Source organism: Trichechus manatus, unplaced genomic scaffold, assembly GCF_000243295.1.
Source record: "Trichechus manatus latirostris isolate Lorelei unplaced genomic scaffold, TriManLat1.0 scaffold00160, whole genome shotgun sequence".
Classification (NCBI taxonomy): Eukaryota; Metazoa; Chordata; class Mammalia; order Sirenia; family Trichechidae; genus Trichechus; species Trichechus manatus.
In genome coordinates, this window is record NW_004444096.1 from 172740 (window position 1) to 191014 (window position 18275).

The 18275-nt window shown below is 37.3% G+C and overlaps 1 pseudogene; it reads left to right on the forward strand.

The window, feature by feature from the left end:
* The window catches only part of LOC101347031 (ankyrin repeat domain-containing protein 26-like), a 21595-nt pseudogene extending 10792 nt beyond the window's left edge, over positions 1-10803 (forward strand).
* The last annotated feature ends 7472 nt before the right edge of the window (positions 10804-18275 follow it).

An 18275-nucleotide genomic window follows, 5' to 3' on the forward strand; every position in this document is an offset into this window, starting at 1 on the left:
AGATACTTTGTATTATCTCAACGTTTTGGATCTTGTTGAGGATTGCTCTGTGGCCTAAGATGTGGTCTATTCTGGAGAACGTTTCATGTGCATTGGAAAAGAATGTGTACTTTGCAGCTGTTGGGTGTAGTGTTCTATATATGTCTATGAGGTCAAGTTGGCTGATTGTGCCTTTAGGTCTGTATCTTTGCTGAGTTTCCTTTTAGATGTTCTGTCCTTAACTGAGAGTGGTGTGTTGAAGTCTCCTACTGTTATTGTGGAACTGTCAATTTCTCTTTTCAGTGCTGTTAGAGTTTGTCTTATGTTTTCGGGAGCCCTATCATTGGGTGCACAGATGTTTATTATGATTATGTCTTCATGTTGGATCATCCCCTTAATGATTATATAGTGTCCTTCTTTGTCTTTTATGGTGGATTTTGTTTTAAAGTCTATTTTATCTGATATTAGTATTACCACTTCTGCTCTTTTTTGGTAGCTGTTTGCTTGATATATTTTTTCCATCTGTTGATTTTTAATAAATTTATGTCTTTGTTTCAAAGGTGTGTCTCTTGTAGACAGTATATTGATGGATCCTGTTTTTTTAATCCATACTGTCACTCTTCATCTCTTTATGGGTGCATTGAGTCCATTTACATTCAGTGTAATTACTGATAGGTGTGAGTTTATTGCTGTCATTTGGTAGTGCTTTTTTTTGTGGTGCTGACATTTTCTTTGTTCCTGTCAGTCTCCTGTGCTTAATTCCTTTTGTTTATGGATTTTTTTCCCTCTCTTTTGTTTTTACTGAGACATTATGTTTTTCTTCTTTATTTTGATGAGTAGGTTTGTTAACTTTCGTTGTGGTTACCTTGAAGTTTACCTTTATTTTCCTAGGTTTGAACCAGTCTGGTATTACTTGGTATCGCCTTGCCTTCCTCTCCATCAGAGGGTTCTATACCTACACCATTTATTCCCTCTTTCATTGTTCTGATGTTGTTGTCATACTCTGTTTGACTTAGTTTTTCAGAACTTTGCTGTGGAGAGATGGCGTGGTGCTTCTGACTATAGTGCCATGTTGCCTGGAAGTCCTCAAGTTATAATTATTTTAAAAATGTATAATTTTCATTTGTTTTAGACTCATGCAACTTCTCAAGAAAACCTAGAGCAGTTAAGCGAGAATAATAATGCTTCAATAAGAAGTCAAATGGAACACAGAATTAAAGACCTAGAATCTGAAATCTCTAAAAGGAAAACTTCCCTAGAAAATTCTAATGAAGCAGAATTGGAAAAATACAAGCAACTCTATCTAGAAGAATTAAAAAAGTATTATCGAATAAACTAAACAAGTAAGTCAAAACACAGAAGCATAGAAAATAAATTTAGCTCATTAATATGCCTCTAAAGCATAATTTTTAGTGAGCTAGTTTCATGAGTTTAGTAAGAAGTGAAAGCTGACAAAACAAATGAACAAAAAAAATCCTAAACCCATTGCTGTCGAGTTGATTCCGACTCATAGCGGAACTGCCCCATGGGGTTTTCAAGGAGTGGCTGGTGGATTCGAACTACCGACCTTTTGGTTAGCAGCTGAATGCTTAATCACTGCACCACCAGGGCCCCAGAAAGCTAAGTAGACAATATAATTTTGGAAAATAATGTTAGTAAATGAAGATATCTTTAAAATGTTAGTCTAGGACTGTTTGCATCTCTCCCCTTTTTTGGTTATACGTGGCTTTATTATTTTTTTTCTTTAATCTCATATGGTAAACCTGATCTACTAGTTTAAAGCTAATTGTTTTTGAACCTTTATAATTTACACAAGCTTTATAGTATTATACAATTGTTTGTCACCATTCCCTGAAATAGAAATATTAACAAATTGAACTATTTTTTGAAAGATGAGCCCTGCAGGTGCAAACAGGTAAGCGCTTGGCTGCTAACCAAAAGGTTGGTGGTTCGAACCCATCTAACAGCTCTGCAGAAGAAAGATCTGGCAATCTTCTTCCATAAAGATTACAGCCAAGAAAACTCTACGGGGCAGTTCTACTCTGTGAGATAGGGTCGCTGTGAGTCTAAATCAACTCAATGGCACCTAACAACAACCAAACCAAAAACCAAACTCATTGCTGCCAAGCCAGCCTATAGGACAGAGTAGAAGTGCACCATAGGGTTTCTAAGGCTGTAATCTTTGCGGAAGCAGATTGCTACATCTTTCTCCTGCTGGTGGGTTCAAACTGGCAACCTTCCGGTTAGGAGCCAAGCACTTAACCACTGCACCACCAGGGCTCCTTACTGAAAACAATAATATAACTTAAATCCAAAAGGTCAAGTATTACAACTCTCGGCACATGCTGGCACTTTGTAAATGAGCTTTTAGATCTTTGATATTCTCACTACAGGGCGCTTTGAGACAAACCATCCTTTGTTGTTTTTCTACTCTACATACGTAAAGGCATGCATGTGAAAGATCAACATAGACATGAAGGGAGGTGTAATTCACAAAGTGGGTAAAATAATACCTTGATCTGTCTGAGGGGACGTGTGGAAGACAGAAAGGGCAGGGCTCACCTCCGATGCCTTGGTGCCAGTGTTTGGAGCTAACTGCCCTTGGAGTTTTTTGAGTTCTTTCTGATCACCAGTTCCCCTGTCTTACTCTCCCCTGGAGGTTGTTGCTCTGAAGTATTCCTCAGTGCTGAGTGCTTAATTTCTCTGAGTTAATGGAAAAATGTACAAGGGTGATATAAGAAAATGTCTACTTGAAGGGTGATTTTCCTGATCTCTAAACTGGCTCACTAAGTACAAGTATTTCTAATGGCATCTTAAAAAATCTTGTAAGTAAAGCCATTCCAGAAGGTGGCAACTGTTAACCTTTTAAACCATCTGTAACACTCCTAGTTATTTCTCTCCCCTTCCTACTTTGTCTGAATTACTTGTTAGTTAGGAATCCCCCTGGAAATAAATGTACATACTTCTTTAAACCCATTTTAAACCTATCATTGTATACAGGAGATATGTTCTGACACATTTTCAGTGTTAAAACATTGTGTAATGGGAAATTCCATTCATTATTATGGCAACATTTAAAAAAACTGCTTGTCATTTAGGGATCATTCAGGGAACAATGAAATACTAACTTGTCTTTTGTAATCTTCACAGGACTAATGAGATGCTAGCAGAGATCAGTACCAAACTTCTTGCGGAGAAACAACAGAACTGATCTTTACTTAGCACTCTCACGACCAGACCTGTCCTGGAGCCGCCTTGTGTTGGAAATGTTAATAATAGTTTAGTGCTCAATAGAAATCTTATTCCCAGAGAAAATTTAGCGATTCTTCCCTCAAGCCCACAGCCTTCAAATAACAGCATGGAGACCTACCTGACTAAGGTTTGTTACATTATATTTTTTCCCTTGGCTTTCAGGTTTCTTTTATTTTTTTAATTTGGTGAAATACTGAGCTGTTTAATTGACTTATGCATATTAAGTACAGGTCATAATTATCTATGCAAAAAGGAGACAGAAATTTCACACTTTTTTTTTCAAGTTCCTGGATTTCTTTTACTTTAAGGAAAACAATTTTAATAAATTATTTCTCCAGTCTCTGAATCAGTTGTACTGGTTGTTGAAGCAAGCTTTCTCTACATCTGTCACATTTAGCATTTATTAGATCTCTCATCATTGCATGGAGTTTAACCTTGCCACTCGCCACCACTGTAGCGCTAATACACTCTGTACTGTGAGCCCATAGCACTGTGTAGTGCTATTAGCAATGATGAATCCGTGAAGCATCTCACAACGCGGATGAATCTGTAGGGCAGTACAGTGAGTGAAGTCAGTCAATCACAAAAGGACAGATACTGTATGAGACCACTATTGTAAAAACTCATGAAAAGGTTTACACACAGAAAGAAACAATCTCTGATGGTTACGATGATTTGCTAATTTTTATTTTCAGATTTCAGATGCTAGTTTAATTGTGGGAAGTTTTGTCCTGTATATCAAAAGTAATTTTACAGTTTTATTGGTTCCAAATTCAATGATACATTATTATAAAGTACAAAAGTGAAAATTAGGCTGAACAGCTTGTCTTGGTCCTGTAGTGCTGCTATAACAGAAGTTCTACGAGTGGATGGCTTTCAACAAAGAGAAATTTATTCTCTCACAGTCTAGTAGGCTACAAGTCCAAATTCAGGGTGCTGGCTCCAGGGGAAAGCTTTCTCTGTTGGCTCTGGAGGAAGGTCCTTATGATACATGAGTCTTCCCTTGCTCTGGGAGCATCTCAGCACAGGAACCTCAGGTCCAAAGGACACACTCTGCGGCTGGCACTGCTTTCTTGGTGGTGTGAGTTTCCCATTTGTCTCTTTATATCTCAGAAGAGATTGGCTTAAGACACTATCTACTCTTATAGACCTCATCAGTATAACTGCTGCTAATCCATCTTATTACATCACAGTGATAGAGTTTACAACACATAAGGAAATTACATCAGATGATAAAATGGTAGACAATCATACAATACTGGGAATAATGACCCAGCCAATTTGATACACACATTTTTGGGGGGACATAATTCAATCCATGACACAGGTAGATCACTAGTAGATTTTGTAGCACATAGAATTTTTTTCTCGGAACAATTATTTTCTAATAATTCAAACTTAAAAATTTATATTCCAGACAATTTTAAAGAAGATATAATTTCTCTGGTTTAAAAACTTTTATGTTCAGGGCTTTTCTAGTACTTGTGTTCATACCCAATGCCTAACACAACACATGGCACATGGTACCGCTCAGTTAATGGTTTTAAATCTGTGCCAAACAGGAAGATTTATTTAACATTGATTTTGGATTTTTGGTGCTTACTGACGCTTTTAAAATTTTTCTAATGATTTGTTTAAGAAATGTTTCTATTTCTCAGATGTCCATTTAGTTTAGCTATAACTCTTTTCCTAAGTGTTGTTGTATGAATATATCAAAGCTAAAACAATTAATATTCATAAGACTTCAACTTTTTACGTGAGAGAACATTGTGTCTCCACAGAATATTGAGTCACATTTCTTCCCAACTAAAAATAGACTCCCTGTTAAATCACCAAGACAAAGGCTGTCTATTCTGAATTTGCACTGTGGCTTCTATATATTTGCCCATTTCATATAAATGAGATCATATGGTATTTGTCCTTTTGCAACTGACTTATTTTGCTCAGCATAATGCTTTCAAAGTTCACCTGTGTTGTGGCATGTATCAGGACTTCATTTCTCTTTATGGCTGAGTAGTACTCCATTGTATGCATGTACCACATTTTGTTTATCCATTCATCTGTTGATGGACATTTTGGTTGTTTCCGTCTTTGGCTATTTGGCTATTGTGTAAAGTACTGCAGTGGACAGTGGTATGCAGGCTTCTGTGTTCTTACTTTTCACTTCTTCTGAGTATGTATGTAAGGTTGGGATTGCTGGGTCATATGGCAGTTCTATGCTCATCTTTTTGAGGAACTGCCAAATGTTTTCCACAGTGGCTGTACCATTTTACAATCCCACCAGCAATGAATGAGGGTTTCAGTTTCTCCACAACTTTGTCAACACCTGTTGTTTTCTTTTTTTTTTTTTTTGATCATTGTCATTCTAATGGGGGTGAGGTCAGTATCTCATTGTGGTTTTGATTTCCATCTCCCTAATGGCTAATGACATTGTACATCTATTCAAGTACTTGTTGGCCATTCGATCATCCTGCTTGGTGAAAAGTCTATTCAAGTCTTATGCCCGTTTTTTAAATTGAGTTGTTTATCTTTTTTGTTGTTAAGTTGTAGAAGTTTTTTAAATGTATTTTGGATATTAGACCCTTATCGGATATATGATTTCCAAAACTTTTCTCCCAATCTGTAGGTTGTCTTTTCACTTTGTTAAAAAAGTCCTTTGATGAAAAAAGTATTTAATATTAATTTATGAGGTCCCATTGATCTATTTTTTCCTTTGCTGCTTCTGCTTTTGTTGACATATCAGCTAATCTATCATTAAATACTAGGTCCAATAGCCACACCCTTATATTTTCTTCTAGGAAATTTATGGTTTTAGTTTTCACATTTAGGTAGGTGCATGATCCACTTTGAACTGGTTTTTGGGTATGGTGTGAGGTATGAATCTTGAATCAGTCTTTTGCATGTTTGAATTTTAACTCTAATCAAACTACTGTAACAGTCATGCTAATTACTCATAAGGCAAAGGCAGAACTTTAGTAAACTATTCTGTAATATCAGTTATATGCTCTGTATAATTCCTCATCTCTCCACTTCATCTTATCTACTTAGACAGATGCCCAGTAGTTGTTTTATCCTTTGAAAGACTCAGATAATCTCTCATCTTCCTCCACTTCTTCTTGTTTCATTCATGTTTTTCACTTTATTACAACGTCTCTAAATGTACATATGGCTCTGTACTTAATTCTTCAGCTCCTTGATCAAAATACGATTCCTCAGTTATTTTGTCTGCAGCAAAATACATATATTTGATACGTGTGTTTAATATTTACAAACTGAAAAGTATAATTTTTTTAATTCATTAATTTGTTTGCCATTGGATATTCAATTATGGTGGCTTGAACGGATAAACGTAACTTGATTCATTACATTTGAGGGAATCATATCTATTTTTATAACATTTGAGTACTTCCTTAAATTAGAGAATGATACCAAATTTTAATTTAAAATATCAATAATTAAAAATTTGTTACTGAAAATATATTAACTGGAAATGTGTGTTTGTGTGTGCATGCTGGAAGGATGTATGTATGTCTTTACCAAACTAGTCTCAAAAGAGAATGCAACATTGTTTTCCAACCTGTAATCTCAACTGTAACGTTAGCCTACCAATGAATTATTGTTGAATGAATGAACATATATTTGTATTCTTTGTGTCTTGCTATTGTTACTGATTTAACTGTATTTCCCTTTCTAAAATAGCCCATTCAGCCTCCCCCCCTCCTTTAAAGTAGGGGTTATTCTGAAGAATGTACATTAAGATTAATAGAGTCAAGGAAGAAGAAAGTATTTCTTGTCAGGATTCTGGTGGGAATCGGCAGCAGATGGCGCTTGTCTTCCTCTTCTGAGCTCAGAACATAGGCGTCAGACAGATGGAGAGCAATGTATTAGCTTTATTACCAACACACAATAACTGAGTGGAGGGGGTGGCTTAGATGAGCAGCCACGGTAGGCTTCCTTATACTTCATGCCGAATTAGGCACTTTCCTGCACAGTTGTAAGCAGAGGAAACAACCGCTTGACACCTGCCCCAGAGGCAGGCTGCTTACTACACAGATGAGAGCAGACCTGAATTTATGTTACTGTGGACAGGCACATCGTCTCAAAGAAGAGAGTTCACAAGATTCAAAGCCAAGCAAGCACTCTCAGTTCCTTCTCCCAAACTCACCCATTAAGTAAATCTCCCTCCTCTCATGAGGAAGAGCTCCTGGGTGGAGCAAATTGTTAATGCTCTCAGATGATACCCAAAATGTTGGAGGTTCAAGTCCACCCAAAGATGCCCTGGAAGAAAGACCTGGCAATCTATTTCCAAAAAATCAGCCATTGAAAACCATATGGAAAAAAAAGAAAGATAACCCTATGGAGCACACAGTTCTACTGTGACACACATGAGGTTTCCATACTTAAAAAAGAAAAATAGAACTTTTGTTTTTGAAAAACGGAAGTTTCATGAAACCATATTAAATAAAACAGATAAAAGTAGATCTGTTCTGGCTAAAGCAGGGATGGAGGCTCTGAAGCTGTGACCTCCTTACTCTGTAATCCTGCAGTGCCCCTTGTGGAACCTTAGACTGCTGTGGGACATCGTTTGAAAACTACTAGTTGTCAGAGAATCCTTCCAGTTAGCTAAAATTCACTGATGACAGTATTCCCCTGTGTATAATTTTGTCATCTTCTCATATTTTTGAAAATATACCAGACATCTCTTTCGCAAAGGTGGTTACTCATAGCTGTCTTTCATATTGTAAAGTATTTTGTGCTATTGTCACAAAAGTGTTAATGAAAATAGTCTCTCAAAATATCGGGAGACACGTTAGCCAAAAATTTGCCCGTCTTCACACCTAAAATTTCTAAGGGCATTGGATATCACACTGTCATTATCACTGCAAGGTGTTTGTTACGTTCAGTATTCTATTTTAGATACCGTTTGGGCATTTAGTGAATGCATACCTTTGACAAGAAAAGTTTAGATAAGAACACTCTAAATGGGGTTACTTGCAATATAGTTTGAAATAGTCCTACACATTTCATAATTAAGTAGATAAATAAAACTATGTAAATATAGTCAAATGTTTAAAAAATTGGCCCTGATTTCTGAAATGGAAAAGTTACCGTTAAAGAGTTTTATATATATATATTTTTATTTCTAATTCTAGAAAGTCATGAATCAAAGAAACTAAATATGAAAACTGAGTCTAACCTGTGTTTATCCTTCCTTCAAGGAAATTTTCTGTAATCTTGGTCTTCAAATGAATAAAGTGTCACAGCCATAATACAGATGTCATAATATTTTTGCTTCATCTTTTGCCAGTAGAATTTTCACTTGACATTAAAACAGCACCACTTTCTTCATTTTATGTACATAAGTCTGTGCTGAAAAATTAATAGCACAGAACATACTTAGAGATTTTAATTTCTAAAAGTACACTATGGAAAGTTTATTTTTAAAGAAAAATCTGTTAAAGTAAAAAAAGAACTGATTTAACTTTTGTAAAAGGCAGTGTTTTGCTAAGAATTGCAAAGTAATGCATTCAATGTAAAGTATGACATGAATTACTTAATTTCTTTGTATCAATAAGCTCAAATATCACTCTCCTGAAATGATGTATATTCAATAGGCCAATATTTGCATTTTTCTCAGATTAATTTAGGTGACATTTTATATATTTTTCTCTGTTATCTAAAACTAAAAATAAGCAGGAAATTTATTTGTGATTAATGTTCTGAGTTGGAATCGATTCGACAGCCGACGTGTTTTTATTGTTCTATTTGATCAATTCCCAAGTTCTACTCTCTTAAGTATTTTTTAAATTTAAAAAAAAAAAAAAAAAGTTGCCATCTAGTTGATTCCGACTCATAGCGACCCTGTAGGACAGAGTAAAACTGCCCCATAAGGTTTCCTAGGAGCAGCTGGTAGATTCGAACTGCCAACCTTTTGATCAGCAGCCAAGCTCTTAACCACTGCACCACCAGGGATCCATTATTTACATTATGAAGCCCTAGTGGTGCAGTGGTTAAGAGCTCAGCTGCTAACCAAAAGGTTGGCAGTTCGAATCTACCAGCAGCTCCTTGGAAACTCCATGGGGCAGTCCTACTCTGTCCTAGTGGATCACTCTGAGTGGAAATAGACTTGATGACTATGGGTTTGGTTTTTTGGTATTATCCCTACTATATTGTCTCTTATTTAACATAAACATTATAAATAATATTTGACTTATTTCAGATGCAGCAGGAGTTGGAAAAAAATATAACTAGAGAACTAGAAGAAGGTATGTTGACAAAATTTATGAATTAAATTTAGATATTGATTTCCGAAATAAACTGTAAATAGTAATAGGATCCCTCCATTGTTTGGGTAATAAACACTATGTTAAATATTTCTTTATACACATCTAATGAAAGACAATAAAGCATAAACATTCATAATGAAGAATATAATTATTCCTAATACATTCATCATGTTCCATATTTTTAAAATGTCTGAGTTCCTTTTTATTTCTTGCTCTACCTTTTCTTCTCTTCTGCCATCCCTGTGAACTGTCAGCCTGCACACTGAAATTCTTTTCAGAAAACAGACGCATCAGCAAGTGCTCATATCTCCGGTAGTGATAAAAGGCCAAAAAGATAGACTAATCCAGCACTAGTCAAGCAATTAATTAACAATTCAAATAGCTCTCACTTGACAGGTGACATTTTAAATCTGATCATTCACTTCGTCATTAGTTTCCTTTTGCCCTCAGAATAAGTTCCAAATTCCTTATTATGGGTTAAAGACACTCAAATCGTTTTGGTTCTTGTCAAGTTATTCAGCCTTGTCTCTTGCCCCTTATCCTTACTCTCCCCTCTTGGTCTAGCATCTGGCCAAACTTGACTCCTTATAATTCCAGTGTTCTTCCCCACTTCTGTCTTTGTATAAGCGTCTTCCCTCTATCTGGCATAATTTTTACTTGTCTTTCAGGTATCAACTTACATATCATCTCCGCCAAAAAGCCTGTAATATTGACATAAAACTGGCCCTCCTATGTGTTCCAATAGCGCCTTTTTTTTGTACCTACCATGTGGTATATGACTCTTTCTGCAAATTGCCTGTTCATCTGTATTTTTTCAGGTTATAGTACACAATTGTTGAGGGGTAGGCTGTGTCATTTTCATCTTGTAATTCCAGCCCTTGTCATAGTACCTTAGCACATGGTTATTGAAAAAATGAATGAAGAATAAGAAAACCAGAAGCCCTGATACTTAACCACAATGACAATTAATTCATTGTGTAAATGTGGACAATCATATTTAATAGTAATCTTGTATTTTGTACCGTAAATACATACATATTTTTCATTTTTACTGACACTGATAAAGTTCTCAAATTTTTCTTTACTGGCTTATACTTGGTTAATTATGAAGTATATTAGAAAATAGCATTCTTTCTTTTTCTTTCCAGATGCTGCTGAATTTGAATCTGGATCATGTAGAGCTTCTCGTCTAAGATCTACTGATGAGTCAAATCTAAATCAAGATCTAATTCTGAAAACATCACAAGAATATGTACAAATTTTAAAGAAACATTATATGATCTGAAAGATAAATAATAAAAATTTATTTATTGTGCTGTTTATATAAAGTTTTAATGGTTTGCCATTCAATATATGACATGTTGAAAATCCTTATTAAAGGAAAATATTTTTGTACCATGTGTGTTTGGTGAAAATTTGTATAGTATTTTAAACTGTGTTTCTTGGCATCTATAACTAACTTTTAACTGATTTTCCAAGTGAAAACCGGCATTACTGAGTTTTATATACTCAAAATCAAAAATCAGTTGCCAGTTTAGTTGATTCTGACTTATGATGACCCCATGTGTGTCAGAGTAGAACTGTGCTCCACAGGACTTTCAGTCGCTGATTTTTGGGATGTAGATCACCAAGACTTTCTTCTGAGGCATCTTTGCGTGGACTTGACCCTCCGGCTTTCACTTAGCAACTGAGCACATTAACTGTTTGCATCACCCAGGAACTTGAAATGCTCAAACTGCCCAAAATGCCAGCTGTTTATACAACGCTCAAACAACCATATTGTCATTAAGTCTTCAGTGGAGTTAACTGATCACTTTGTATTTTCCAATTTTTGTAGCTGTATCTCGACCTAAAGATTTAGACAGACAACATTTTGATATATTGCTGCTATGTCCATTACAATGTTTGGAGGTATTACAATTGTTATAGTGCTATCAACCTTATTATGTATAACTTTATTTGTAAACACTGATTTGTAGATCTCTGTCCTGGAGGGTTGCGGAGTCAGAATCCACTTGACGGCAATGGGTTTTGTTTTTGGGTTCTCATGGAGAAATACGGTTTGCCTAGAGTTTTCACTTTTTCTATTTCTTATTTTTTCATTACCTTTTTGAAAACAGTCTTAAAGTGAGAGAAAAGTTGCAAGTTTTAGTACAAAGAACTTTCCCCTCCTGAACCGTTTTTGAGAGTAAATTGCTAATGTTTCCCATCACCCCTGATTGCTTTAGTGTGTATTTCCTACCAACAAGGAGACAGTCCACATAACTACAATACAACCAGAAAATTACCATTAATACAACCTATCATTTAATCCTTGGATTCTTTTTAAGTCTTGCCACTTGTCTGCAGTGCCCTTTACAGCAAAAAGACCCAGTTCAGAATCATGGACTGTGTTTAGTTGTCGAGTCTTTATCGTTTTCTTCGATCTGGAACAGATCCTCAGCCTTTCCTTGACTTTCCAGACTGTCCTGGACTTTTCTGAGGCTTTCCTTGATCTGAGTCTTGAATTAAGGCCAGTAATGTAGACTGTTCCTCAATGTTTATTTTCCTGTTGTTTCCTGCTGATTACATTCAGGTTGTATGTTTTTGGCAAGGAAGTCACAGAAATGATACTATAGTCTTCTCATTGCATCTTGTCATTCAACCCACAATTTTAATTTGTGCTCTGACTGGTGATGTTAACATTGATCACTTCAGGTGGTATCTGCCTGGTTTCACCCTAACGTTACTTTTTCACTTTATAGTAAGTGTTTTGTGGGAGCTCCTCTGATAATTACAGATACCTCTATTCCTCCTCTAACTTTCCATTTGTCTGTATCGATTCATGGTTTAGTTTATTCAGCGGTTTATAACTTTTCTTTTAAAAATGTTAAGTTTTAGCCATTTCAGACTTAAAGAAAAGTTGCAAGAACAGTAGAAAAAATTCCTGGATACCATTTCCCAAATGATGACATTTTACATTTGCTTTTTCTCCTCCTTCTCCCCTTATAATATATAATATAGATTTTTTTTCTGAACTGTTTGTAAGTTGCAGACGTAATGCTTCTTTACTACTAAATACCTCAGCATGTATTTCCTAAACAAGGACTATCTTACATAACTGCAGTGTAATTATCAAAAGCAGGAAATTAAAATCAGTTCAATATTAATATCTGATCTACACACCTTATTCTGAATACATTATTTTCTCAGTAATGTATTCAGTTGTCCTGTTTCTTTGGTTTTATTTAATCGGGGACAGTTCCTGAGTCATTTGATTTTCATGACCTATACTTTTTTTTTAAATTGTACTTTAGATGAAATTTTACAGCATAAATTAGTTTCTAATTCAAAAATTTATACACAAATAGTTTTGTGACAGTGGTTGCAATCCCTGCAATGTGTCAGCACTCTCCCCCTTTCCCTTTCCACCCTGAGTTCTCAGTGTCCATCACGTTTTCCTATCCCTTCCTTCTTCTCTCCTCTTGGCAGGTGTTGCCCATTTGGTCTCGTAGACTTGATTGAACTAAACAAGAAGCATGTTCCTCATGTGTGTTACTGTTTGTTTTATAGGCCTGTCTAATCTTAGGCTGAAAGGTGGACTGAGGGAGTAGCTTCAGCTCTGAGTTAGCAGGGTGTCAGGGGGCCATAGTCTCAGGGGTTCCTCTAGTCTCTGCCAGACCAGTAAGTCTGATCTTTTTTTCTGAATATGAATTTTGTTATATGTTTTTCTCCCCCTCTGTCTGGATGACCTGTACATTTTTGAAGAATATATAGGTCAGTCATTTTGTAGACTTTCTCACAGTTTGGGTTCATATGATGCTTCCTATGATTAGATTCACATCATGCCATTTGGGCAGGAATACCACGGAAGTGATGCTGAATTCTTCTCAATGCTTTGTATCTGTATTTTTCTAAGTTTATACCAGTCTTCTATTTCTTTATATTGCCTTCACTTCCTTTCCATATGAAAAATCTTTGTCTACATTTTTGAAGTATTTTAATGTTGTCAGCTTTTACATATTAACATCTGTTTCCCTCTTGTCAGTGTTTTAACTTTGGTTTATTTTTGTGACTTCCCTATCTGGGTTGATATCTGGTTGCTCTGTCCTGTGTTCTAATCTTGTGTTGTTATCTGATGTTATTGATTTTCTAACCAGAGGACTCCTTTTAGTATTTCTTGTAATTTTGATTTGGTTTTTGCAAAGTCCCTCAACTTCTGTTCATCTGGAAGTGCCCTAATTTCACCATCATATTTGAGATACAGTTTTGCTGGATATAAAATTCTTGGCTGGCAATTTTTTTCCTTCAAGGCTTTATATATGTCATCCCGTTGCCTTCTTGCCTGCATGGTTTCTGCTGAGTAGTCTGAGCTTATTCTTATTGACTTTCCTTTGTAGACGACTTTTTGTTTCTCCCTAGCTGCCTTTAAAATTCTCTATCTTTGGTTTGGCAAGTTTGATTATAATATGTCTTGGTGACTTTCTTTTGGGATCTGCCTTATGTGGTGTTCGACGAGCATCTTGGATAGATATCTTCTCCCCTTTCACAACATCAGCAAAGTTTTCTGCCAACAAATCTTCAACAATTCTCTCTGTATTTTCTGTTACCCCTCCCTGTTCTGGTACTCCAGTCACTCATAGGTTATTCCTCTTGCTAGAATCCCACATAATTCTTAGGGTTTCTTCATTTTTTTTAAAATCCTTTTATCTGATTTTTCCTCAAATAAGTTGGTGTCAAGTGCTTTATCTTCAATCTCACTAATTCTGACTTCCATTGCCTCAGTTCTGCTCCTCTGACTTTCTATTAAGTTGTCTAATTCTGAAAGCTTATTGTTAATCTTCTGGATTTCTGATTGCTATCTCTCTGTGGATTTTTGCAGCCTGTTAAATTTGTCATTGTCCTCTTCTCTAATCTTTTTAATTTCCTCTATTGTGTGTTCTGTGTTTTGATTAATTTCCTTCCAGATCTCTTGAAGAGTTCTGTATATTAATCTTTTGTATTATGCCTCTGATAATTCCAAGTAATTTTCCTCCTCTGGAAAATTTCTAGATTCTTTATTTTGGGAGCTTGCTGAAGCCATCATGTATTGCCTCTTTATGTGATTTGATATTGACTGTTGTCTCTGAGCCATCAATAATTTATTGTATTGATTTATTTTATGTTTGCTTACTGTGTCCTATCTTCTTGTTTTGTTTTGATATGCCCAAATAGGCTGCTCGTGGGGGCTAGTTTGATTATTGGCACCTGTGACGCTCTAATGTCCTGTCACCAGGTGGTTAGATCCGTTACTAGGTATGTGAGCTCAGGAGTCCACCCACTCTTCCTGTATGGATTCATCTCAGGTGCCCAGGTGGATAGCCACCAAGTGTGTAGTGCAAGCTCTCACCTACAGTCCTAGACAGGTGTTGGTGATTGGTGTAGGCACTGGCATCTGGATGCAGCAGGGGGACACACTCTGAGCAAGGCAGAGGGCTGATAGCTGCCCCGAGTGTCCAAGAGGAAGGCACGTCCCTGTTCCCTAGAGCAGATAGGTGGGTGGGTTGTACAGCCGGACTATGAGCACTTAATGTTGTTGGCTGTAAGGACTGGGGACACCTCTTATTCTAGGGCCCCTATCGCAGGTGGCTAGGTGGCGTGGGTGGAGCCACCAGTCCTCAGGCCCCTGATGTGGGTAGGTGAAGAAGCTGCTTAATGGGCAGAGCAGTGTCAACTGTCAAGAACCTGCCACTTCACAGCCAAAACAGTTGAAGTTAGACTTCAGGTATATACCCTGTGTACTGCAGTAATGAGGGCCTACACTGTTGAAATGGGCCCACACCAGTCCATGCCAGGGGAAAGGCACTCAAAGTCCATGGATCCCTTATGCCTGTGCTAAGCAAAGGAGCTGTGCCTATCCTGAGTTCCTGGCTTAGGGAAGCCGGCAGTTTATTTTTTTCCCGTGTTTGTTAGTTTGTTCACTCTCCAAAGCTGGGAGAATGGGTCAGGGTGTATGAAGCATCCCTCTTCTGTCCCAGGGAACTCGGCAATTGCTGAAGCTGGTCTGGGACCCAGTGCAGAGCAGGGAGCAGGAAGGTAAATGGGAGAGAGGTTTTTTTCCCTAAGGGACGTGTTTTTGATCCGCGCGGTGGGCCGGACACAAGTATTTATCTTTTGCTAATTGAGGGCTGCTTCTCACTGGTTCTGGGTGGCCGAGTAGACCCTGTGCCGCTGGGTCTCTCCTTGTGCAGAATGCACCTCCACAGCAGCGCTGCTTGCCTGCCTCACCGCTCACTCGTGAGCCGATCAAGCCTGATCAGCTAAGGCTGTTGCCAGGTCAGGTCTGGCAACTCCTCGCTGCTTCTGAACTGTCTTTCCCTCCCCTTGCCACTCAGTCAGGGTTCCTTAACTTTGCCTTTGATGTTCAGGGCTCCTAGATTGTCATATATAATCGATTCATTTGTTTTTTTGGGTCTTTGTTGTAAGAGGGTCCCCCGGCAGCGTCTGTGTACTCCACCATCTTGGCCCTGCCTCCCTACTCCAGCTTTCTTTTGTTTAGCGTTGGCATGATGTATCTTTTTCCATCTTTTTACTCTGGACGTATTTGTGTCTTTACATTTAATGTGTGTTTCTTATAGGCAGCAGATAGTTGAGTCTTGCCTTTTCATCCAATCTGACAATCTCTTCTTTTCAATTGGAGTGTTTAAAACCTTGTCATTTAATGTGATTATTGAAATGATTATATTTGAGTCTATCACCTTGCTATTTGTTTTCTATTTGTCCCATTTATTTTTTGTTCCCTTTTCATCTTTTTCCACCCTCTTTTGGTTCAATTGTATATTTTTTATGATTCAATTTAATATCCTTTGTTGGCTTATCAACCAAACATTTTGTTATTTTAGTGGTTGCATGAGGAGCCCTGGTGGTGCAGTTGTTAAGAGTTGGACTGCTAACCAAAATGGCTGGCAGTTTAAATCCACCAGCCGCTCCTTGGAAACCATATGAGGCAATTCTATTGTGTCTTATAGGGTCGCTATAAATTGGAATCGACTTGACAGCAATGGGCTTGGTTTGGTTTTTAGGGTTTATAGTCTGTCTTATCACAGCCTAACTTCAAGTGACATTATACCACTTCACGTCTAGTATGTTGGTGTTATTCTGTGCTAATGAGTCAATTCTGAGTCATAGCGACACAGTAGAATTACGCCATAGGGTTTCCTAGGCTGTAATCTTTACGGAAACATATCACCAGAAGTTTTCTCCCATGGAGCATCTGGTGGGTTTGAACCTCTAACATTTAAGTTAGCAGCCCAGCACTTAACCATCGCACCACCAAGGCTTCTCACATACTGTATAGGACACTTAAAATAGTACACTTCCATTTCTTCTGATTCAATCTTAGTGCTATTTTTGTCATGCATTTTACTTTTATAAATACATTGTTATTAACTGAATACATTCATAATAACTGTTTTAATGTCCTTCGCTGCTGATTCTAATATCTTTGTCAGTTCTGGGTCAGTTTTGATTGACTGATTATTCTCCTCTGTATGGGTCATATTTTCCTGTCTCTTTGCATTCCTGGTAATCTTTAATTATATGCTAGACAATGTGAATTTTACCTTGTGGGGTGATGGATATTTTTCTGTTCTTATAAATATTCTTGAGATTTTTTTCTGGGACATAGTTAAGTTACTTGGAAATAGTTGAACCCCTTCGGATCTTGCTTTCATGATTAGTGAGGCAGATCTAGTGCAATGCTCAGTCTAGGGCTAATAATTTCCAACTACTCATGGGCTAATGACATGATGAGATAGGTCACCAAAGAAGAAATACAGACGGCAAGTAAGCACATGAAAAAATGTTTATTTAACACCGTTAATCTTTAGAGAAATGCAAATTGAAATCACAATGAGACACCACTAAATAGCTATAAAAATGGCTATATAAAAAAGAGTGAAAACACTAAATGCTACCTAGGATACTGCTAAACTGGTTCACTCACACACTTGTGGTGGGAATGTACAGTGGGTCAGCCACTCTGGAAAACATTTTGCCAGTTTCTTAAAAAATTAAACATGCAGATACTATATGACTTACTTAGCAGTTTTACTCTTTGAAATTTAACCAGAGGAATAAAAAAAATTTTTTCTTTTCTTTTTTTTTATTGTTGTAATTAAATGAGGTTTACATTTCAAGTTAGTCTCCCATACAGAATTTTTTTAACATACATTGTTATGAGACCCCAACCGCTCACCCCATTCTGCGACAGCACAGGCCTCCCCTCCGCCCCTGATTCCCCATGAACACTCAACCAGCTCCTAACTCTCTCTGCCTTCCCTTCTCACCTCTGGACAGAAGCCAGCCCTTTGGTCTCATACCTACTTGTCTAAGAGGCACATTCTTCACAAGTATCACTTTATCTCCTACAGTCCAGTCCAATCCCTGTTTGAAGAGTTGGCCTCGGAAATTGTTTTAGTTCTGGGGTGATGGAGAGACCAGGGGCCATACTTTCCGGGGCACCTCCAGTCTTAGTCAGACCACTAAGTCTGGTCTTCTTACTAGAATTTGAGTTCTGCATCCCATCGTTCTACTGCTCCATCAGGGACCCTCTGTGTGTTCCCTGTGAGGACGTTCACTGGTGGTAGCCGGGCACCGTCTAGTTCTTCTGGTCTCAGGCTGATGAAATCTCCGGTTTATGTGGCCCATTCTGTCTCTTGGGCAAATACTTTCCTTGTGTCTTTGGTGTTCTTCGTTCTCCTTTACTCCAAGTGGTTGGGACCAATTGATGCATCTTAG